This window comes from Notamacropus eugenii, chromosome 7 (assembly GCF_028372415.1).
Source record: "Notamacropus eugenii isolate mMacEug1 chromosome 7, mMacEug1.pri_v2, whole genome shotgun sequence".
NCBI classification, from domain to species: Eukaryota; Metazoa; Chordata; class Mammalia; order Diprotodontia; family Macropodidae; genus Notamacropus; species Notamacropus eugenii.
In genome coordinates this window covers 58,664,694-58,690,207 of record NC_092878.1, presented here as the reverse complement: position 1 = coordinate 58,690,207, position 25,514 = coordinate 58,664,694, and the positions used below count along the sequence as shown (strand labels likewise).

Sequence of the window (25,514 nt, the reverse complement as noted above, 5' to 3'; positions counted from 1 at the left end):
TAAAGCAGGAGTGGGGAATCTGCAGCCTTGAGGCCACATGTGGATCTCTAGGTCCTCAAATGTAGCCCTTTGACTGAATCCAAACTTCTGTGAGGGGCCACACTTGAGGACCTAGAGAATGCAGGTTCCCTACCCCTGGTAAAGAGTATAGCATTAGAATGAGGGTGTAGGGATAACAGAGACTTGTACTGTAGTCTCCATCCTTACCCTCTGTGCTACCATTTTTAGTCACTTTCCCATTCTCTCCCTCCCCCCAAAAATGGGATCTAGAATTTTCATCTGATTTTAGCTAATATATTTTGTAACAACAACGTGGTGTGAAATACATTAGTAATGAAAGAATGAAATAAAAAACTTTGAATTCTAGTTGCAAAGCTGAAATTACCTAGGTGACTGTGAACGATTCACCCAACCTTTGTTTCTCCATGTGGAGAATAAGGCCAGCAGTACCAATCATCCTACCTTACATGGCAGTGGTGAGAAGTTATAGTATCAGAGAATTTTGGAGTTGGAAGGGACATTGCTGGTCAGGTAGTGCTCTGAAATCATTATAAACAAGACATTTGCTGTGTCATTACCAGGTGATAAACAGTTAAGGAAACACAAGTATTTTCAGTGAACTGTATAATGTAAGGAAGAGGCAAGGAATTATCGAATATTATCTCTCTCCATAAGGGGTTTACAACAAAATTAGGGAAGCAAAGATCTGCAGCACCACAGAGTAGGATATGATAAAGTCAAATGAACAATTTGCTGTTCAGTCATGTCCAAGTCTTCATGACTTCATTTGGAGTTTTCTTGGCAAAGATGTTTTGCTGTTTCCTTCTCTAGCTCATTTTACCAAAGAGAAAGTGAGGCAAATAGAGTTAAGTGACTTACCCAGGGTCACACAGCTACTGTGTCTGAGTCTAGATTTGAGCTCAGGAAGATGAGTCTTCCTGACTCCAGGCCTGGCACTCTACCTGCTACACCAACTGGCTACCCCAAGTTAACAATACATACAATAAATGCTAGAAAAAGTAAAAAAGACAGGATGTCATCACAGCAGCTTTCATAGAGCACTTTAAAGTTTGCCACACATTTTACATGTCTTATTTCAGTTGATTCTTGAAAGAATTCTTTGGGATAGATTCTCTTGGTATCTCCATTTCACTTGGGAGGAAGCTGAGACTCAGAGTACTGAAATGTTTTGTCCAGAGTCCCTGCCCACCAAGTAAGGAGTCAGAAATTGGATTTAAAGCTAGTGTTCATTCCACTCTCTCTAATTTCTATAAATCAAAGTATTTATAGAGCAGCTTCCAGTGGATTTCCCTGGTTTATGACATGCATGGAAGGAGGCTGTATTGTGCTAAGAGGTAAAATGATACTGTACAGAGAACACAAACTTGGGCCTGTCGTTTCAATCTGCATGCCTTTAGGCAAGTCACTTTAAAAGTCTGGGCCTCCTTTTCTTCATCTGTGACACTAAGAAAGCATAAGGAGAAATAATTCCTGGCTCTAAACTGATGGTTCTATGTGTATTTGCATAATCATTTACATATTAGCAAAATCTATACTGACTATGGATTCAGAAAGGGATTTTTCAGGTAAAAAAAGTTATATTATTATGGGATGAAATGTCAATTTCAGCCAGTCAAATTAAAGGGTACAAAGTGAACCTTGCTGATGCAATTCAAGGGGTGAGTGCAAGCAGAAGGGGTCTTAGGATGATTGAAATTATATTGTGGATCTCTGTGGTCTAGTTCTCTGGTTGTTCTGTATGTATTAGGAGCTCAGGAAACTGGGAGGGAGGACTCATCTGAAGGAAATCAGGTAGAGCGAAGGGGAAGAGGTAAGGATGAGCCTGTGAGATGTCAGGGGGAAGGGCCAAGCAGAGGTTAAGAGATGAGGGAGAGAAGAATATGGGAGTTACAAGAAGAGGTAGGAGAGATATCTGGGGAAAGAGGTGGTGCCCTCCAGGAGTCTTTGTGGTCTAAGGCTGAAAGAGAGAGGTTGGTAGTGGAGAAGAAGAATAAATAGATGGCTGGCTTTCCACCTCCACCCTACCTTTCTGTGGCTCTTTTCTTTCTTCTCCTGTCTCTTGTAAGCTTTCCTTTACCTAGTTCTTCTCACTTCCCCTCCTTCATCTGGCTTTTTCCCTTATTGGGCAAGGCAAGGCAAGGAAAGGAAGGGAAAGAGGCCAGTAAAACCCGAGTCAACTGGGCATCTTTTGGCCATCCAAATTTACCTTCCTTTGGAGAGGAGAAGGAAGGGGAGGGGGAGGCAGACAGGAGAGGAGGAGTTGAGCTACCCAGCTAGCTGGGTCCCCATTCATCCAGTTGTATCTACTCACAGGATCCCCTACCTTCAGGCAGATCTGAGTTCAAATCTGACCTTAGACATATACCTGGGCAAGTCACTTAACCCTGTTTGCTTCAGTTCCTCATCTATAAAATGAGCTGGAGAAAGAAATGGCAAACCACTCCAGTATGTGGGGTCACAAAGAATTAGAGACAACTGAAATAACCAAAAAGCAACAACAAACAATATAAGCATTCTATGCTTATCTCTCTTTTTTTTTCACAGAAGAAAACTATTGATTCAAAATTAGAGAGTAATTTGATCTTGTAGATCAGTATTTCTAAAACAATATTTCATATAATACGAATGGGATTAAAGAGTTGAGAAAAAGTCTTGAGAGAATTTCAGTGACAGTAGTACTTTGTAATTTAAAGTATTAATGATTTTAGATCTATGCATACAGAGGTCAATGTTTATTCTTTCAATATGAAAATAAACTTATTTCCCTCTGAAATTTCTGACTCCCATTTATCCTAACCCACTGGATTTACGTTTATGGATTCCAACAAGATATTTCAAGCTTCATATTATCTGATGGCCACATTTTAGTTTGGAAAGCACACCAGGGTAAAAGTTTGGTTTTACTTGGTTTTGAACCACTGGAGGGTGCTCAAAGCTTTCTTCTCTTACAGCACTCACACCCAGAACAAAATCCTAGGCATCTTTCCAGAGCTACATCTGTGGATGAAACCATGAAAAGCCAAGATTCTTAAAATTCCAGCTTTTCTATACTCATTTCAGATTTGCCCCAAGTAGATGTGACCTCCTGAACCATGTTTATACCTCTTCTTCAAGTCATAATGGCTTAGCTTTCTGTTTTATTGTATCTGAATCTGTTTGCTTTTAAAGCCCCACTTCTCGTGCCTCTAGCAAATGAAAACCCTCATAGTTATTCTTTAGTTATATTGGTTTGAGCTATGGCTGAGGAGGAGATGGTGCCTCCAAAAAGCCATGACAAAATTTAGCTTATTTCTAGAACTCCCCCAAGGACTAGGGGTTTGCATGCCTTCTCTTGCCAGAGTTGTCTGTTCCCATTGAATGGTTTTATGGTGTTGTGGTCATTGAATTTTTTTCATTTGCCTTTCCTGTTGAGTTATATATTCTGGAACCTACAAAACAGTAACTTCATACTCTTAATATCTGCTCCTTTGCAGCTTCTGCCACATTATACTCTGCCCTTTCTTCTTTGCCTTGGGACATTTTCTCTCTATAGGTGTTCCTATAGGAGATAGACACTCCAATGACTGGGGTCCTGGTTCCTTTGAGGGTAGTGAAGGAATACAGTTATCCCTTCCACATCACAGTGATTGGGAGTGGCGTGCCCAAACATTCTGGGAATATTCACGCAAACTTTTTTTGTGTGTGCGTGACAAATGTCTCGACATCCAAGATATATTTGAAAATGGTACAAATACATAACACCAAGAGTCAACAGATGAATGGTCAAAGGAGAAAGAAAAGAAAGAAAGAAAAAGAGAGAAAGGAAAGAAGGAAGGAAGGAAGGAAGGAAGGAAAGAAGGAAAGGAAAGGAAAACTATCAAAAAGCATATGAAAAAGTGATCTAAAATCATTAAGGGATACAAATTAAGGCAGCTTTAGAACTTTGTCTCCTCTCTCAGATTACAAAGATGAGAAATGCTCGAAGGAGTTACTGATGGTGGGGCTTTCTGAAGATACACACAAAAGCCCTGTTGCTGAAGATGTGAATTGCCCCAGCTCCTCCAGAAAACTACATTCAGTTGCTCAAGAAAATTTGCTAAATCGTTCATACCCTTCGACCCAGAACATGTACTTCAAGTAGACCAAAAATAGAATGGTCCAAACATGCCCAAATGGTAATAGCAATGCTTCTTGTAGTAGCAAAAACTGGAAACTAAGTGGGCATCTGCTGAATGGGAGCACAGGGTGGGAACATGTATAAGAGGTTAAAATAAAAGAGAAATTTTAAGATCCAATATTTAAGTTTATGGTATATTTTGTTTCTTTTCTCTATTCAGTATTTGTGTTTTGGCCCTTCAGTCTAAAATAAAATTTATGTTTTTTTCATTTTAAAAAGTAATTAAAAAGAAAAAAATGTTAAAAAAAAGAGAAATCAATAGAACATTTCAACCAAAATAGAGTGTGAGAAATAAACCCAGATTTTTCTTAGGATTTAGAGCTAGAAGGGCCCTTAGAAATCTTCTAACTCAAGGTCTTTTTATATAGTTGAGGCCCAGAGAAGATACATGAAAGAGCCTGGTTCTCCTTTCCTTGCCCTTTTAGGCTATGTTCAGGGACATTTACCTGGGGATTTCACAAATGAAACAGATTTTTTCAAGGACATCTGCAATTCCTCTAGCAGTCAATCAACAAACATTAATTAAGTTCCTTCTGTGTGCAAGTCACTGTCCTAGGTTCTGGAGATACCAAGACTAGAGTTAGCCAGTCGATAAACATGTGTTAAGTACTTAGCTGGGCATCCTAGGAAGTGCTGGGAGTACGAAGAAAGCTCCCCTTACCCTAAGCACTTCATGTTCCATTGGACTATACCACATATAAATAAGGATGTATGTATAAGAAAATTTATGTGCATACAGAGAATGTGGAAGACAACGACAAAGGCAAGGACCAGGAAAGAAGGGAGAAAGGGATAGGTATGGGGAATTGAAAGTAATCTTAGTTTTATGATCAAGTGAGGGGAGAAAAACAAGTACGTATAGTGGCATGTATAATAGAAACAAGGAAATTTGGGGGAGAGGCACTAGCAGCTGGGGGAATTCCAAGGCTTCACATCAAAGGAGATATTCAAGCAGAGACTTGCAGGAAACTAGAGATTCTTTTCATGCTTCTCTTCATTCTTGTGTTTGAAAGTCAAATTTTCTTTTCGTCTCTGGTCTTTTCATCAAGAATTTTTGAAAGTCCTCTATTTCATTGAAAGACCATTTTTTGCCCTGAAGTATTTTACTCAGTTTTTCTGGGTAGTTGATTCTTGGTCTTAGTCCTAGTTCCTTTGACTTCTGGAATATCATATTCCATGCCCTTCAATCCCTTAATGTAGAAGCTGCTAGATCTTATGTTATCCTGATTGCATTTCCACAATACTTGAATTGTTTCTTTCTAGCTGCTTGCAATATTTTCTCCTTGACCAGGGAACTCTGGAATTTGGCCACAATGTTCCTAGGAGTTTCTCTTTTTGGATCTCTTTCAGGAGGTGATTGGTGGATTCTTTCAATATTTATTTTGCCCCCTGGTTCTAGGATAGCAGGGTAGTTTTCCTTGATAATTTCATGAAAGATGATATCTAGGCTCTTTTTTTGATCATGGCTTTCAGGTAGTCCCATAATTTTTAAATTGTCTCTCCTGGACCTCTTTTCCAGGTCAGTTATTTTTCCAATGAGATATTTCACATTATCTTCCATTTTTTCATTCTTTTGGTTTTGTTTTGTGATTTCTTGGTTTCTCATAAAGTCGTTAGCCTCCATCTGTTCCATTCTAATTTTGAAAGAACTATTTTCTTCAGTGAGCTTTTGAACCTCCTTTGCCATGTGACTAATTCTGGTCTTTAAAGCATTCTTCTCCTCATTGGCTTTTTGGGTCTCTTTTGCCATTTGAGTTAGTCTATTTTTAAAGGTGTTATTTTCTTCAGCATTTTTTTGGGTCTCCTTTAGCAAGTTGTTGACCTGCTTTTCATGCTTTTCTTGCATCTCTCTCGTTTCTTTTCCCAGTTTTTCCTCCACCTCTTTAACTTGATTTTCAAAATCCTTTTTGAGCTCTTCCATGGCCTGAGCCCACTGAATATTTATTTTGGATTTTTGGGATGCAGAAGCCGTGACTTCTATGTCTTTCCCTGATGGTAAGCATTGTTCTTCCTCATCTGAAAGGATGGAAGGAGATATCTGTTCCCCAAGAAAGTAAACTTCTATGGTCTTATTTTTTTTCTCCCTTTTCTGGGCATTTTCCCAGCCAGTTACTTGACTTCTGAGTTTCCTCTCCATACCCACCTCCAGATCCACCCAGCTAGTGCTTGGGGTCTAAGATTCAAATGCTGCTTCCCAGCCTCAGGGCTTTCCTCAGGGGCAGGGCTGCTATTCAATGTGAGATTAAGTTCAGGTGCTCAGGTTGGGGCAGGGCTGCCACTCTGGGCTTAGTTTCCTCAGGGGGTTTTTGTGGAGACCTTCGACAATGGATCAGAGCTCCTGCCTGCTTTTGGAGCCCTTGTCTGCTGCTGCCTCTGCTGCTGCCCCGAGGGGCCTGAGTTATGGAGACACCCTGCTCCCCTCTCAGCAAGCTAAAAAGACCCTCTCACTGACCTTTGGCACCTGTGGGTGCAGAGACCTGCGTGGCTGCTGGATGTTCTGTCCCTGAAGCCTGCTCTGATCTCCTCCTCTCGGTGCTGCGTGGCCAAGGCAGGGCTGGGCTCTGCTCTGGTCCAGTGCGTGATGGACCTTTCGTGTCAGTTTTTCAGGTCTCTCTGGAACAGAAATCTCCTCTGCTCCATTGTTCTGTGGCTTCTGCTGCTCTGGAATTTGTTGGGAGTTCTTCTTTACAGGTATTTTATGGGCTGTGGGTTAGGAGCTAGCATATGTGTATCTTTCTACTCCGCCATCTTGGCTCCTCCCTTCACACAAACATTTTTAGCCTTTTTCTCTTAGGGAGAGAAGGAGTCTGATTTTTTCTTTTTCTTTTATGGAGTATTTACAATATCTTATAGTAAAATTTGGATAAAGTATTTGGTCATAGGTTCTGTGTCATCTGTAGCTTCCACAAAACTCCCCCAAAATTCCCATTTAATTTCTTATGCCAACCTATGATATATGGAAACCTTGGAACCAATGGGGAAAGTCATGATGTGGAAAGGTGGAAGCATTTGTCTTACTCTACCTCACTGAAGAATGGTTCATATCCCTCTAAGCTTTACTTAAATGTGGGAGGGTAGGAATGAAATGACAAAAGGTATGACAGTTACAGTGTTTAAGCCAAATAGCTTACTGATTGTTGATTTTTTCCCCCACGTATTTAATGTTTCTCTATCTTGAGGATGCTACTTGGGTTACAGTGCCTAGAGGCGCAGAGTAAGCACAAGAAGAGAAACTGAGATCCTGTGTACACCTACCGTTTACCAGCATCACTTACCCATGGCTGAGCCTTCATCTACTGTATTCTCTCCCTACCTTTCTTGGTGTCTTTTCTATCCTTGGCCATCAGCCCCCTTTTCCACCCTCATTCTTTTAGTGCTTTGAATTGCTATCACAACTAAGTTGTCCCACCCTGACCTCCACCTTCTTCTTCTTTTTTTTATTTTTATTTCATCAGTTGATTTTACTTGTGTGGAGAGATGAGAGCTAGAAATATGAGAGGAGTTATCCTGTCTCAAGCAGCTCTGAAAGACCTTCAATACCAGGGACTTGATTGACTAGAATGGACCCTCATCTCCTGTTGGGACTGTGACTCTTAAAAATAACTGGGATGAGAAAATGACCTTTTGGATGATTAGGGTCACAAAACAGCTATGTGTTAGTGCTGCCAAATCAGGAAGGAAGCACTTATAAAGTACCTATTATGTGCTATGCATTGTGCCAAGCTGTTTATAATGAATAACTGAATGATTCTCACAACAAAACTTAGAGGTAGGTGCTATTATCATTCCTATTTTTTGTTGGAGAAACTGAAAAAGACAGGTTAAATGACTGTCCAGGGCCAGAGAGCTAGAAAATGGCTGAAGTCTGACTTGAGTTCAGGTCTTCTAAACTTCACATCCGGCACTATCTACTGTGCTACCTAACTGCCTTTCTCTGGAGAGGAAGGATCTACATTTTAGCTCAGACCTCATTACTATGGGTTTCTAAGTAGGGTGTTTTGTAATAAATACTAAAAAAAGTGTAACATCATCTAATAATACCTCTACTTCACCTTAGTCCTCATGTAAGAGAAGAAAATACAGCCATTTATTCTGCCTTCTCCTCATTAAAATAACTATTCTCCTTATTTTAAAGAAAAGCAGCCCAAGGTTCATATGTTCTAGCAATTCTAGCCTTCTTCACTAATAGCAATGAACTTTTAATTTCCTGTTTCCCATGTGCTCAGGAGAATCCTTCTTCTCTCAGATCCTGAGTTCACAGTTATACTCAGTCTCCAGGACCTTATTTGGTTTCTTTCTGTCTTCATATCCTAGAAACAAGATGGACAGTTGAGAAAGCAGAATAGAATCATAAATTTAGGCCCAACACAAATGGAGAGTCCTCAGAAGGAATGACAGCTACAGGGCAAAGCCTTGTAAGCCACATACTAGTAAGTGAGATAACATGGAATAATAAATAGAGGGCTATATTTGAAATCAGGCACATCCAAGTTCAAAGTCTACCTCAGACATTACCTATGTTGCCATGGAGCTAATCAGGATCAGGTACAGCAGACTAGGATGACCAATAAGCATATTACAGAGGATCATGGGGAAGAAAGTGCTAAATAACAGACAAGGGGGCAAGCAGATCAAGCTGAGTGTCCTAAGGGATAAGTACAAACACCAGGTCTGGGTCGCAAAAAGAAAAGCATAAGAGGAAGTCATGAATTGTCCTCTCTAGCTTGTGGTCAGTCATTCAACAGTATGTGAGTGCCTATGGTCAGAGTTGTAGCAGGATTTAGAAGTAAAATCATGACCCTTGCCCTGGAGAAGTCTGATTTTATTTAATTAGGTCTTGAGCTTTATGGCATGACTCTAATGACTGTGAGCATTCAGAAAAGAAATTAACGAGGAACAACGTAATCAAACAAGTCTTTGTGGTGGAGTTGAGACTAAGCTGGGATTAAAATGTGATACTGGACATGTAAAACCTCACTCGTTTGGACCTGGTGGGGGAATGGAAGGAGGTATATAGAAAATCTCCTATTTCAGATTCTTACAAAGACAGTAAGAATCTAATAGCACAACCACATTACAACAGCTACTATATAATAACATATGGCTATATAATATATATATAATATAATGTGTTATATTACCAATTGTGTGTGTATATGTATGTGTATATATAATTGGGATGACATGTATGCCAATCGTATGTATATGCTATACTTTTATATATTATGTATAACTGATATGAATATAATTATAATATATCATTAATTATGTTGTGTAGTTATATATGTATTTGTGTGTATGTTTACCAATTATATGACCCATATTGGTCCTGGGGTCAGATTGTGAAACTTCTCGCAGTAGAAGAGTAACGAAGGGACTACAGATGTGGTCAGTTTTGTTTCTCTTTGTTTTTATTGTAAGAGAGGATATACTGGAATATAACTGGTAGAAAGAAAAGAAAAGGCATCAAAACTTTTTCTTTCTGTGGAGGAAAGAAGCTTTATTTTCTCTTTCATCTCTCTTGTAAAAATTCAACATGAAAGGTTGTATTTTTTATATTTGTACACTAAGTACAAGACAAAATGGTATAGGATGAAATTACAGTAATACTGTTATAAATAAAGTCAGATCAGTCTTCAATAGCCCCAGAGTGAACTTTGTCCTCCTCTTTTATCATCTTGACTTTCTGGAAGCAACTTAATGAGGTCATCAGTTCAAAGAATGCCAATTGTAGCTTCTGTTGCAAATGTCAGACTCTTAACTTTAACCATGATAGTTTCAAACAACTCCACAAACCTGTTGTCTTGGGGTTTGCCATTGATTAAGTCAAGACCAATCCATTTTGGGTTCTTGCACTTGTTATGAAAAGCTCTTAAACTTGACAACCAGATCTATAGTCTTGGGCAGCATTAACTGCCAATGTATTGGAAAAATGAGAAGAGATCTGGTAAATTCTTCAATAGCAAGTTGTTCCCATGATCCTACGCTGGTTGCATAGTTCTCCAGATAAATGGAAAGGGCTGCTTCTACAGCACCACCACCTGGTTCTACAGACTTTGACTCCAGGACTCTATTAACCACACAAAGAGCATCGTGTAAACCATCTCAACACACATGAAGTCATTTGTTCCACGTAAGATAATTGAGGCAGATATCCAAACTCTAGTGTTTTTCATTAAAATTAGCTCATCATCACAAATTCTATCTTGTTCTACCTCTTCTGTTTGTCCCGACATTGGAGCTTCAAAGCTTTCTTCACCTTCCAGATTAGTCAGCATTGATAAAAAGGTTGACCCAGATGCTTTAGCAATCCACTTAAGATCCCTTTTCAGAACTCTTCGGACTATTATAGTTGAACACTCAACAAAGTGCTTTAGACACGTATCATCAGTTCAATCAGTGGTTAGAATAACATTGGTACCAGTGACCAGTATTTTTTGAATTCTCTCTTTCATAATACCTGATTCTCTTTCTAATTTGATCCAGTTTTTCCTGGGTCTCTGATGACCACTTGTACACAAAGCTTCATTTTTGTTTTCTGCAAGCTAACATCCAGGCAAGCAATTTTCACATTAACTATTCTTTGGGGCGTGCCCTGTGATGCCACCACACAATGAAGTGCATAGCATTTATAAGCATGCTCTCCTTCTGACTTTGCCCATGGGCATATAGTGTTTTATGTACCCCATCTGTTTGGAGTATCAAATGATCTTGTGAGGAAGTACTATAGGTGTTGTTCCCACTTAGAAATCAGCAAACTGATAGAGAGTTGAAATAATTTGTCCATAGCCAAATAGGTTAAGTGCTACAGGCAGGATATGACCTCCTTGTCTCCTGATCCTGTCCAGTCCTTTCTTTTAAGTATATGATTAAATTTGTTTAACAGACGCATTACCATTTTCATAGGAAAAGTGTCAAAGAATGCTCAATTGGCATTCCCGTGTCTCAAGAATATCTATAAGTTTCAAATAAACTAAGACTTGCAGTATATCTAATACTGTCTCAGTGTCCAAGGGATTGCTCCCTAACCCAGGCATATAGATTTGAGAAAGGAAAAATGATGAAAAGCATGGGGTTCAATGTAGTTTTTCCATAAAGAACAAGTTTGATCAGAGGTTAAAACATTCTACTAGCATAGAAATGACTCTTTTTACAACACAGTTTGCCAAAAAAAAAAAGACATGAAGAGAATTAGGGACAGCAGGATAATCTGAACATCTTCTATAATATAATGGGGGGACAGCAAGCAAGACACACAAAAGAAAACTATGAGAATGCGTTATATCATAACTTCAAGAGATGGAAACTTTGAAATATTAGCAAAGAGCAACAGTGGCCGGGCCATTTTGGCATTCAGCAGTACTGCTTTGCATGAAAATACTTCATATGCTTTCTGAGGCAAAACTCTGCAAACAGCTGCCAAACCTACAGAAGTTATGTATAAACAGGATGCTGAAGTCTCCTTGTCACAAATTGGTTGTTTGTGCCACATTCATAGACAGATAGCACCAAGGCTGTCTGAAAATGAAGCACAGTTCTGTTTCTATAAATAGGGATAAGGGTCCATGATAGAACGAGGATTCCCTGTTTCCCTATAATAGATGTTAGTTGTCCTTAAAAGGCAACCAAGCTTACTTTTTTTTACTTTATCACTTTTTTATTTTCTTTTTTCCTTGTTTTTGTGTTTATAGGTTTTCTTTTGCAGCATGGCTAATATGGAAATGTTTTGCATGATTTCACATGGATTATTGATATATTACTTGCCTTCTCAAGAGGCAACGGAAGGGCAGGAGGGAGGGAGAGAATTTGGAGCTCAATTTTTTTTTCTTCTCCCACTTAACAGTATTTTATTTTTTCCAATCACATTTTAAAATAGTTTTCAATAGTCACTTTTATAAAATTTTGAGTTCCAAATTTTTTCCCTCCTTCCCCTCCCCTTTCCCAAGATGGCGAGCAATCCAATAGAGGATATACATGTATAATCATATTAAGTGTATTTTAGAACTCAGTTTTTTAAATAAATGTTAATCTTTTAAAAATGTAATTGGGAAATATTTGAAACAAATAAAAATTAAGCAAATGAAAATATATTGAAGTTTAATAAAAGGCAGTGAAGTTATTCCTGGGACTCAATTGGCCCCTGCCTCCTTTGGTGCAACTTTCACTGGTTATCTAAAGAAACAAATGTTCTACCAACTTGGGGGATACTCTCCAACCATGAATCACCTTATCCTGCTCTGTTGACCAGATTCAGTTCCCTGTGAAGATGAGGAGGGAACATCCAGAGATACAAGTGCTATTGTATGCTTGCTTCATATCCCTGCAGTGTTAGGGTAAAGTGATCTCCTTTTGTTAATTGTTGAATGACTTGCTTGTGTCTCATTGTATCCTGACATGAGTGCTGGTGTTAGGCCTGTTTCTAACAGGGTGTCTCTGCTGATATACAGGAATCCTCTTCCTAACTGAATGCAAACGGAAACTTTCTTAAGGTCTTCCAAACATTAATTATTTCCAATTTGTCCTATATGCGGCTTGTTTGTACATAGCTGTTTATAGAATAATTTGTATAGTTAACTGTATGACAGAGGAAGATGTGCTTGGCTTGGAATCAAAAGATGTTCCAAACACCCTTTGATTTCACCTATGATTCTAGCTCTCAGGGACACTCTCAAGGTCTCTCTGAAGAACTTTGGAATTGAATGAGACATGGAAGATACTGGCACAGAACCACCCAGCAGGGTGTGCCCACATCAAAGAAGGCACTGTGCTCTCTAAGCAAAGCAGAATTGCAGTAGCTCAAAAGAAATATGAGATATACAAATTTAGAGACATCTCCACTCCAAATGTTTGTATGCACTATTTGTGCCTAACCTTGTGGTAGAGTCTTCCAAGCTCGCATTAGTTTGATCTGTCATAGCCTGACACACTGTGCCTTGACCCCAATAATAGTGTTGTCATTTTGGCCCTCTTCCAAAAGCAAAGTACAACTATGACTCTTGCTAAGTAACCTATGATTCATCTAATCACCCATGACACTAGCTTTGTGACCCAGGGCAAACCATTTAACCTCTGAGTTTTCACATCAGAAAGGCCTGAGTTTAAATCCTGCTTCACATATTTACTAGTGGCATGACCCTGGTCAAGTCATTTAACTTCTTTAAGCCTCAGTTTCCTCATCTGTAAATTGAGGGGGTTGGACTCTCAGAAGTTGCTTTTAGCTCCAAATCTATGAGCCTATGAGTTTTCTCTTCTGTAAAAGACAGATAATATCTATAATGTTTACCTTAAAAGGTTGTTGTGAGGATTGTGGAATTCTGTTATGGACAGACTAAGCTCTATATAAATACCTCTTATCATGGCACCTTAACTCCTGCACAGGAAGCTTCAACATCAATACCAGGCTTGGTAAGCCTCTAGAGTTAATAAACTTAATAGAAGGGAAGTCATTTCCTATGCATTGTGTATTCTTCACCCAGATTTGATTAGCTACATGTACACTTTCTAGTGATCCCAATTAGCTGACAGCTTTGCCATTCTGCCATCATGCTAAAGAACTGGAAGCCCTGGACATTTGGTCAATCCTATTTACTAGTTTTGAGAGTCCCTAAGATGAGGAAGACACATTTCTAGCTCAGTGGGTAGAGCTCCAGGCCTGGAGTCAGAAAAATCTGAGTTCAAATCCAACCTCAAACACTTACTAACTGTGTGACCTTGGGCAAGTCACTTTACCCTGTCTGACTCAGTTTCCTCATCTATTAAATGAGCTGGAGAAGGAAATTGCAAATCACTTCAGCAAAATGAGGTCCAACATCATATTTTTCCTATGCAGCTTACAAGGTTATTGTGAAAAGTGAATGAGGTTGTTTGAAAGTGCTTTGTACTCTATAATAGTCTATGTAAATATATGCAAGTATATGGTAATATATATGCAAATACAAGGTAATATTCCTATCATTCAGGCATTTGGCCTGGATGTTTTGCAGAAACACAAACAATTAAGGCCTCTGTTCCTGGAAAACTTCGTTTTCTTGGGAGAAGTACGGTGATAATTCTGAGAGCAGCTGATTATTAATGATGCTTTTAAAAGGCAGAAAAATAAACTGGTTTGCTCAAGGTACTATTTATTAATGAGACTGCACTTAGCAACAACTGAGAGTAATTTACTTTTTGATGTTGTAAATGCAACTAAACAACCCAGAGGAGAGTCCTGAACTGAACAAGTGACTTAACCACAAGTTGATTCCTGCATATGTAATGTCAGTTTGTGAATTTAAAATCCCTTGGGGATTTTTTACTTACAGAGGAGTTGATTTAATTTTATTATTTTAAAAATAATACATTTTTGAAACACCCTTTACTAATTACCCCTCCCCCAAAATAATTCGATCCTGAGCTGTGGAATCACAGATAGTTTTGGCAAATACCAGATACATAAAATGGGGCAGCTAAGCGGCACAATGAATACAATGCTGGGCTGGGAGTCAGAAAGACTCATTTTCATGAATTTAAATTTGGTCTCAGACACTTACTAGCTATGTGACCCTGGGCAAATCACTTAACCCTGTTTGCCTTAGTTCCTCATCTATGAAATGAGTTGGAGAAGGAAATGGCAAACCACTCCAGTATCCCTGCCAAGAAAACCCCAAATGGAGCCACAAACAGTCAGACACCACTGAAAAACAATTATATGACAACAACAAACTGCTGTCTTTCCCAGGAATGGCTCCCTAGCAGGGCTAGGTGCCTGGAATACTACAGAAAAGATCAGGGAAGGAATGACAGGGCAAAGGGAGAATACCCTGTGATAAAGAGACGCAACAAGACAAAAACATTCTATTATCTCTCAGCAGTGATTTTTAAAAAATTATTGAGAGGGGTTTCTAAATGCAGCACACAAATGTGGACTAGAACCCTACAGAAGGACCTACAAGTTCCTAAGATACCAAGAGAAACTCTGAAAAAGAAGCATCATGAAATTTGCTCTATACCAACAAAATGAGACTGAAGACTGAAGGCCTCAAGACTTCTGACTTGTTTATATACACACACATATATGTGTATATATGTATATATATATGCATATATACATATATAAATATGTAAATAAAAATTACACACACATACACACTTACATACATATATATTATTTCCCCCCAATTACATGTAAAGCAATTTTTTAACTTTTTAAAAAGTTTTGAGCTTGAAATTTTATCCTTTTCTCCTCCCCTCTCCCTGAGACAGTAAGCTATCAGATATAGGTTATACAGGTGCAATCATGTAAAACATTTCCATATTAGTCATTTTGTACAAGAAGACTCAAATAAAAAAAAGAATTAAAGAAATAATTTGAAAAACAGAATGCTTCACCCTATATTCCAACAATATCCTTTCTTTCTCTGGAGGCAGATGGTGTGCTTCCTCATCAGTCTTTTGGGATTGCCTTGGATCACTGTGTTGCTGAGAATAGCTAAGTCATTCACAGTTTTTCATCATACACTATTGCTATTACAGTGGTTCAACAGGACCTTGACTTGTGTTATCCATTCAAGCAGAACAAAGGGCCCATTTGTAAAGGTCATCGTATAGGTCAGTTGGTCCACATTACAGATTGGAGAAGGCAGGAAGCAACAGGCATCCTAGGATGCTAGTGTAATGAAGAATAAGGGGACATCACCTGCCAATTAAAATATATTAGCTGTGACTTATCCCAGCATGCCTGCTGTGAGGAACACAACCCATAGGTATCCAAGGCCCAAAATCACAGTAAACACCACCATACCCACCAGGGCCATGGAATAAATCTCCACTGTTATCTGTCTGGAAGTAGAAGAAAGAGAATCAGTGGAAGTCCCTCCATTTTTCCAGTTGAATACTGATCAGACCTGTACTTTATGAAGATTTAGTTCCTAGCTCAAGGGTTTCCTTCTTCAAGCAGAGAGGAAAGCCTCCATACACCAAGACCTTCCCATTTTCTTGTCCAGAGAAGAAAGTGAATCTGCATCCCTACACTGCATTCTAGGTGGGATGAAGGTAAACAGGAGCATTAATGACATCTTTCTAAAAAGACCAATTTGAGGAAGAACTGTCTTGAAAAAGAGTTCTTGACATAATTATAGCTAGCATTTCTAAAGTACTTTAAGGTAATAATTATCATCTCATATGATCCTTACCACAAGCCTGGAAGATAGGTGGTATTATTATCCCCATTTTACAGATGAGAAAAGTGAGGCAGTAAAAGTTTAGTGACTTGCCCATGGTTACACAGATGGTTGGATTTGAATCCAGATGTTCCTGACTCCAAGTCTGGATTTCCCTGGCTACAGTAATAAGACTCAGGGACTACACAGTAGATTTCCAGAGGCAGCCCACTTTTACTGCTGGGATTTTGTTCATTATTAACAACTAACATAAAATATATTGATATAATAACCTACAGGATTAATAAATAATGGGAGGTGGACCTGTATTTCATCAATATGAGGAACTCACAGCATGGAAACTCCCTCCAGTAATTCTGATTGACAATCTACCACTAACTTACAGTCTTAGAAAATTGCTCTCACCTACCTTTCTAACTCCAGTAAAATATAATAACATCCTTAAGATCTGCTCCTCTTTTATCTTTCTACTTCATCTGTACCTCAAGGAAAAAAAACAACACCACTGTTCACACCCAGACTCATAACTAATCTGGGATTTGGAGGGCTTTGCTCTGGGGTATGAAATTTTACAAATACAAACATTTCACTTATCTGCTCCTTTAACTCATGTGTTCCAACTGCCTCCAAAGAATTAAAAATGAGTACTACACAGAGCAAAGGAGAAGTACATGGTATGCATAAGCAGACTACAACATTCAAATTCAAAATTGAAAGAAACAGAAATTGCAAAGAAGATCAGACATAAAAGTTAATTGTATGATAAGAAGAGCTTGGCTACTTGGCAAGAATGAGAATTTATTTGTGAACAATCCCACCAAAATGTGAAGAGGAGTTAAGGAAATTCTCCACCTGGAGACTTAGGTGGACTCATATCACAAACTTTAGGAAAAGAAAGGGACTAATTGATGTTCCTCAGGGGCATCAATAGGGACACAGTTTTTGTTGACAATTGATTCAGAGTGCTTTGGTTGTCTTGGTAATTCTGGAAGAAGTTCATGGTTGGAAGATGGTGGAGTAACAGCACAGACTTTCTAGAGCACTATTGCCAAGCCCAGCCAAATACCTGTAAAAAATGGCTCTAAATAAATTCTGGAGCTGCAGAATCCACAGAATGATGGAGTGAAGCAAATTTCCAGCCCAACACAGCCTGGAATGTCTCTGGAAAGTGTCTATTACACCATGTTGGGGGCAGGGTGAAGTCCAGTGAGGGCCTTGCTGGCACAGACAGGACTGAGCAGGCCTTGGGCAGACTGAATCTCTCACACCTGTGGTGGTTTCCAGACTTCATAATCCCAAAACACTGAGGACAAATTGGAAGGTCAGTGGGAAAAGCGTGTGGGACCAGTGCAGGAGAGTGGTGTGATCCAACCCTAGCCCCAGGGCAAAGAACCTAAGGCAGCCATAGCAGCAGCAGGGGCAGCTGCAGCCACTGTTTCTGAAGCTCTAGGCCCACAGATTGTGGGGTAGATCAAGCAGCTGTGACAGTATAGCCCTCCACCCCACTGGAAGCAAAGAACTACCTTGAAAAAGAGGTGAAAAGTCAAGTAAATGACATGGGAAATAAGCAAAAACTGGAAAAAGAATCAGACTACAGAATCTTAATTTGGAGACAGGGAAGACCAAAGCATACAAACAGAAGAAAACAAAGTTAAAGTTCCTCTATTCAAAGTCTCCAAGAAAAATATGAAATGGTCTCAGACAGTGGAAGAGCACGAAAAGGATTTTGAAAATCAAGTAAGAGAAGTAGAACAAAGTAGAGCAAAAATTAGGAAAAGAAATGAGAGTGATGCAAGAAAATCATGAAAAATGAGTCAACTGCTTGCAAAAAGAGATACAAAAAAATATTGAAGAAAATAACATTTTAAAAAATAGACTAACCCAAATGGCAAAAGAGATCCAAAAAGCCAATGAGGAGAAGAATGCCCTAAAAGGCAGAACTGACCAGATAGAAAAGGAGATCCAAAAGCTCACTGAAGAAAATAATTCCTTAAAGATTAATATGAAACAGATGGAAACTAATGACTTTATGGAAAATCAAGAAATTATAAAACAAAACCAAAGGAATGGAAAAACGACAATGTGAAATATCTCATTGGAAAAACAACTGACCTGGAAAACAGATCCAGGAGACACAATTTAAAAATTATGGGACTACCTGAAAGCCATCTTCAAAAAAAGAGCCTAGACATCATCTTTGATGAAATAATCAAGGAAAAACTGTCATGATATTCTAGAATCAGAGGGTAAAAGAAATAATGAAAGACTCTACCAATATCATCTCCTGAAAGAGATCCCAAAAGAAAAACCCCTATGAATATTGTAGCCAAATTCCAGTGTTCCCAGGTCAAGGAGAAAATATTGCAAGCAGCCAGAAAGAAACAATTCAAGTATTGAGGATAGCACAAGATCTAGCAGCTTCTACATTAAGAGATCATAGGGCTTGGAATATGATATTCCAGAAGTCAAAGGAGCTAGGATTAAAACCAAGAATCACTTACCCAGCAAAACTGACTACAATACTTCAGGGAAAAAATGGTTGTTCAGTGAAATAGAGGACTTTCGAACATTCTTGATGAAAAGACCAGAGCTGAATAGAAAATTTGACTTTCAAACACAAGATCAAGAGAAGCACGAAAAGGTAAACAGAAAAGAGAAATCATAAGGGATTTACTAAAGTTGAACTGTTTACATTCCTACATAGAAAGTTAATATTTGTAACTCTTGAGACTTTTCTCAGTATTTGAGTAGTTGAAAGGATTATATACATATAGACAAAGGGCACAAGGTGAGTTGAATAGGAAGGGATGATATCTAAAAAAGTAAAATTAAGGGGTGAGAGAGGAATATATTGGAGGAGAAAGGGAGAAATGAAATGGGGCAAATTATCTCTCACAAAAGAGGCAAGAAAAAGGTTTTTCAATGGAGGAGAAAAGGGAGAAGGTGAGAGGGAAAAAGTGAAGCTTACTCTTGTCACATTTGACTTAAGGAGGAAATAACATACACACTCAATTACAGGAAAGTAGGGGAGAAAGGGATAAGTGGAGTGTGGAGGGGATGATAGAAAGGAGGGCAAATGGGAGGAGGGGGTAATTAGAAGTAAACACTTTTGGGGAAGGACAAGGTGAAAAGACAGAATAGAAAAAATGGGGGGCAGGATAGGATGGAGGGAAATATAGTTAGTCTTTCACAACATGACTTTGATGCAAGTCTTTTGCATAATTACACATGTATAACCTATATTGAATTGCTTGCCTTCTCAGTGCGGATGGGTGGGGAGGGAGGAAGAGAGAAGTTGGAACTCAAAGTTTTAAAAACGAATGTTAAAACTTTTTATATGCAACTTGGAAATAAGAAATACAGATAATGGGGTATAGAAATCTATCTGCCCTACAAGAAAATAGAGGAGATGGGGATAAGGCAAGGGAGGGGTGTGATAGAAGGGAGGGCAGATTAGGGGAAGGGGTAATCAGAATGCATGGTGTCTGGGCGTGGGTGGAGGGGAGAGATGGAGAGAAAATTTGAATCTCAAAATCTTGTGGAAACGAATGTTGAAAACTAAATATATATATTTTAAAGAAGCTCATGGTTGCCATAAGCATTGGGACCACAGAACTAGAGCAGTCAGAAGCAGTTTGGAGTGCACAGCCTTCTTCCTCCTCCATTCCTTCCATCCCTACCCACTAACCTCTCCACTTAAAAAAAGTAGCTCTGTGTGCATAGACTACAGTAGGACCACTATTCTCACAAGTCCCATAAATTCATCAGGCAATCAGCCAACAAATATTTTTGGGCTCCATGTGTAAACTGCTGAGGATACAAGAAAAATAGCCGCTGTCTCCAAGAAGAAGAAGCACATTGTGTTGGGGATAGAAGATAGGCAAATAACTAGATGCATGTAAGGTATATCAAGTAGATACAGAACAGCTGGAGTGAGGGTGGGAGGGACTTGGGAAGACTTTCTGCAGGAGGAGGGATGTGAGCTAGTTCTGAAGAAAGCAAGGGAAACTAAGGTGCAGAAGTGAAGACAGAAAAAGATATGGACAGGCAGTTGTCAGACAAAGAAATCAAAGTTATCTACACTCATGTGAAAAAATGTTTTACATCACTACTGACTAGAGAAATGCAATAAATACAACTCTGAGGTACCACCTCACACCTATCACTTGGCTAATATGACAACAAAAGGTCAATGAGAGATGTTGGAGTGGATGTGGGAAAACTAGGACACTAACTGTTAGTGAAGTTACGAACCATTCTGAAGAGCAATTTGGAACTATGTCCAAAAGGCTATAAAACTTTACAAACCCTTTGATCCAGCAATATCAAGAAAGGGGAGAGGAGGGTGAGGGGAAGGACCTATGTGTACAAAAACATTTATAGCAGCTCTTTTTGTGGTGCCTGAGAATTAGAAATCAAAGTGATGCCCATCAATTAAGGAATGGCTAAACAAGTTGTGATCTATGATTGAAATGGGGCGTTATTGTGTTATAAGAGATGACAAGCAGTATGATTTCAGAAAAACTAGAAAGACTTACATGAACTGATGCATAGTAAAGGGAACAGAACCAGGAGAACATTGTACACAGTAACAGCAGTATCATTCGATGAAGAATTGTGAATGACTTACCTATTCTCAGCAATATGATGATCCAAGACAATCCCAAAGGACTAATGATAAAGCAGACCATCTGCCTCCAGAGAAAGAACTGACATTGGAGCATGATACTTTTCACATCTTTTCTTTTGTTCTTTCTCTTTTATTAGAGACTTCTTGTACAAAATTACAAAGTTAATATGGAAATGTCTTACATAATTGCACATGTATAACCTACATCTGTTTGGTTACCATCTCAGGGAGGAGAAGAGGAGTGAGGAGAAACTGAATTTGGAACTCAAAATAAAAAAGATAAATATTAAAAGAAAAGTTTTAACATGTCTTTGGGGGGATATTATATATATATATGTGTGTGTGTGTGTGTGTGTGTGTGTGTGTGTATATATATATATATACATATATGCATATATATGTATATACACACACGTAAGAACCAATGTAAAAGCATAAGGACAGAAAATGAAATGTTATGCCTGAAGAACACAGAGAAAGTGAGTACAACAGGATTACAGAGGCTTTAAGGGAGAGTAAAGTACACTATAGGACAACTGGAAAGTAGGAATGGGCCAGACTGTGATGAGATTCAAATACCAGATGAAAGACTTTAGATAAGATTTTAGAGGTAACAGGGGAAAACTCGTGATTATTGAGTAATAGGGGGCAAGTGGTCAGACCTATATTTTAGGAAAATTGCTTTGATGTATTTATGGAGATGGACCAATAGGGGAAGACTCAGGGTCAGAAGATCAATTAGGAATTGCAATAGTCCAGGTGGAAAGTCTAGATAAGAGATCTGAGCTGTGACTGTAAAGAAAGCAATACCATTACTTACTAAGCTTCTCAGGATAGTTAAGGAAAAGAATTTATATATTTTAAAATATTTATATGTTATAAATATATATATAATATGTGGTGACAATGAACTAGAAATTTAAGGGATGCCCATGAACTGGGAAGTGGCTGAATAAGTTGTGGTATATGATGGTGATGTACTACTGTGCTGTAAGAAATGATGAACTCAATCATCTTAGCGAAACATAGACTTGCATGAAAGGATGAAGGATGAAATGAACAGGAACGAGAGAAAGTTGCATATAATAACAACACTGTTGTTTTAAGAACAACTTTGAGTGAGTAAGTCATTTTGACTATTATAAATACCCTAATTAGTTACAAAGGACATATGAAGGAAGATGCTAGAAAGAACTAATAGAAGTATGTATTACGATTTTATAAAGATACACGTTGGTGCCTTATGTTAGCCTTCTCTAGGCAGGGGGGCAGGGAGTGGGGAGGGAGAAAAAAAGGAAAAAAAAATTTACATAATAACTTTATTATATAAAGGAATATCAGGCTGTACATAATTGATTTGCAGTTTCACGTAAATCATCTTTTTTCTATTCTATTATATGTTATAGAAATGCTTGCTTTCTTTCTTAAGTTCGGAATAAAATAAAATATTTTAAAAAGAAAAGAAAGGGATGTTATATATGAGATGTTATAAAGATTAACTCAACAAGACACTGCAACAAGTTGAATACTTGGAGTAAGGGTGAGTGAGGAGTCAAGGGTGTAGTGACAGTTGCAAGCCTGGATGGCTGGGAGAATGGTAGTATGCTCAGCAGTAACAGGAAAAATCAGAAAAGGGGAGAATTTCAGGGGAAAGATAGTGAGTTCTACTTTGGACACATTGCATTTAGGATTCCTATGAGATATCCACTTTGAGATGGAGATTAGAACTCAGAAAAGAGATGGTTTGGATTTGTAGATCTCAGAATTCTCTGCATAGACTAATTGCACCCCAGGGAGCTGATGAAATTACCAAGTGAGATAGTATAGAAAAAAAAAAGAAAGCAGCCAAGGATAGAGCCTTAGAGGACACCCATGATTGGGGATATGACTTGGATGAAGATCTAACAAAAGAAACTGAAGTCTGATAAACAAGAGAAGATCCAGGAGATTGTAGCACCACAGCTAGAAAATTATCTGTGTATCTAAGGATAGAGGTGACTCAATAAATAGGGTCCTGGGCCTAGAGTCAAGAAAATCTGAAATCAAATCTGACCTCAAATATTTACTATCTGGGTAACCCTGGGCAAGTCATTTAGCCTTTGTTTGCCTTAATCCACTGGAAAAGGAAATGGCAAACCACTGCTGTATCTTTGCCAAAAACGTCATTTGAATAGTATTAGCATGCTATGGTCCGTAAGGTCATGCAGAGTCATAAATGACTGAAAGACTGAATGACAATCCAAGGATACTCAATCTATTCCAGAGAAATTGAGATAAGAGGTCACTTAGAAGGTTACTGCAATAGTCCAGGTGAGAAGAGATGAGGGCTTGATCTAGGGTGTAAATGGAGGTACTAATACCTAATAGTAATAACACCTGGTGTTATTATTATATTATGGTGACATCATTTATAAATTCTTCTGGGACCCAGTTCCACAAGTGAGTTAGAGTGTGAGGGTAGGGGATCAAGTGTAAAGGGAAGTAAGACAAGCCAGCATAATATAGTTCTCAACTCCCTATGACCAAACCTTCCCTGAGGGGAAGCACTGTTATAAAAAAGGGGTCTGTCATAGACCTAACCATACCACAGTGTTATTCCTTCCTACCACAGAGATGCCCTTCTTGCAAATGACTTTACTTTCCAGTGTCCCAGACAATTCTAAATTGAAGAGAAGGTACTGATCTGCATTGGTTTTTTCATCAAGAAATCCCCGATGCTTAATTTCTTATGCAGCAGTTAACATAGTAAATACTATTTTATTTTTTTCAATTACATGTAAAGATAATTTTCAACATTCATTTTATATAAGATTTTGAGTTCCAAATTTTTCTTCCTCCCTCCCTTCCCCATTCCCAGGATGGCAAGAAATCTGATATACTTTATACATGTGTAATCATGTAAAAGATATTTCCACATTAGTCATCCTGTAAAAGAAGAAGCAGAACAAACGAGGAGAAACACAAAAAACCAAAGAAAGTGAAAATAGCATGCTTCAGTCTGCGTTCAGACTCCATCAGTTCTTTCTCTGGATGTGGATAGCATTTTGCATCACGAGTGTTTCGGAATTATCTTAGATCATGGTATTGTTGAGAAAAGCTACGTCTATCGGAGTTGATCATCACACAATGTTGCTGTCATTGTGTGCAGCGTTCTTCTGGTTCTACTCACTTGACTCAGCATCAGTTTACATAAGTCTTTCTAGATTCTTCTGAAATCTGCCTGCTCATCATTTCTTATAGCACAACAGTATTCCATTACATCTATATACCACAGTTTGTTCAGTTATTCTCCAATTGATGGGCATCCCCTCAATTACCAATTCTTAGGTATCACAAAAAGAGCTGCTATAAATATTTTTGAGCATTTGGGATATAGACCTAGTAGTGATATTGTTGGATCAAAGGATATGCACAGTTGTATAGCCCTTTGGGCATATGGACTCATGTTTTCCTGATCCACAAAAATATCTTTGACCAGTAGATTCAATTGGCCTTTGATAAAACTGAAGAAGTCTTATCACAGATTTAAAGTCAGATGAGATCTTAGAGATCATCAAATCCAATATTTTCATTTTACGAAAGAGGATACCTGGACTGAGAGAGGTTGAGAATCTTGCCCAGAGTCATAAAGCTAGTAAGTGTCTGAAGCCAGATCTTCAGGTCTTCCTGACTCCAAGTCCAGCACCCCATTCACTAGATCATCAAATCGCTTGGTCTGACTAGCAGCATACAGAAGCTAGTTCATGAGCTGGGGAACACATTTGGTACTGTCCATAACCTTCGGAGGGCAGAAATGGTTGGAGGTCCCAGCCTGCTGCTTACATCCTTCTGTAGGAGAGCTCTGGTGGCTTCTGAGGGAGTTTCAAGCTGAAGTTGGTTCTGTCCATCAATTTCACTGGGCACATCCTGCTCTGTGGCCAGGTTCAAAAGAAAAGGAAAGCTGAGGAGGTTCATGCCCACTAGGTTAAGGGTTAAAATTTGGAGTTCATGACCTTTTAATATGTATATATATATAAAATATATATGTGTGTGTGTGTGTATAAAACACTATCAAGATTTTTCATGTATATAGTTAAAATCTGGAGTTCATAACCTTTAAAAATATATATATATGTATATATATATATATATATAGCTATCAAGATTTTTTTAAAAGGTACATACACACATATACACAATATACACACATATACATACATATATAACATATGGTTTCTATATTTTGATAATTATAATTGGTTTCCTTTGTAATTCTATGCATTTTATATTACGTATTTTTAAAAAGACACATTATTCTGAAAAAAGGTCCATAGGCTTCACCAGAAATGGTTGAGAACCTCTGTCCTACACACTTGGAATCTAGTTAGTGATAAGGACAAAGACATATAATAAAAATGATCCGAAAGTTATCCTGAATTTAGAATCAGAGGATCTGGGTTCAAATCCTGACTGCCGTTTGTTACTCATGGAATCTGGGACAAGTCACTTAACCTCTCAGGTAGACCTCAGTTTCCTCATCTGCTAAGCCAGGGAGTTGAGTCAAAGTTCC

At 38.5% G+C, this 25,514-nt stretch overlaps 1 pseudogene; it reads right to left on the bottom strand.

The window, feature by feature from the left end:
- Nucleotides 1-9,806: 9,806 nt before the first annotated feature.
- LOC140514673 (T-complex protein 1 subunit alpha pseudogene) lies at nt 9,807-24,919 on the bottom strand (annotated as a pseudogene).
- Nucleotides 24,920-25,514: the final 595 nt, after the last annotated feature.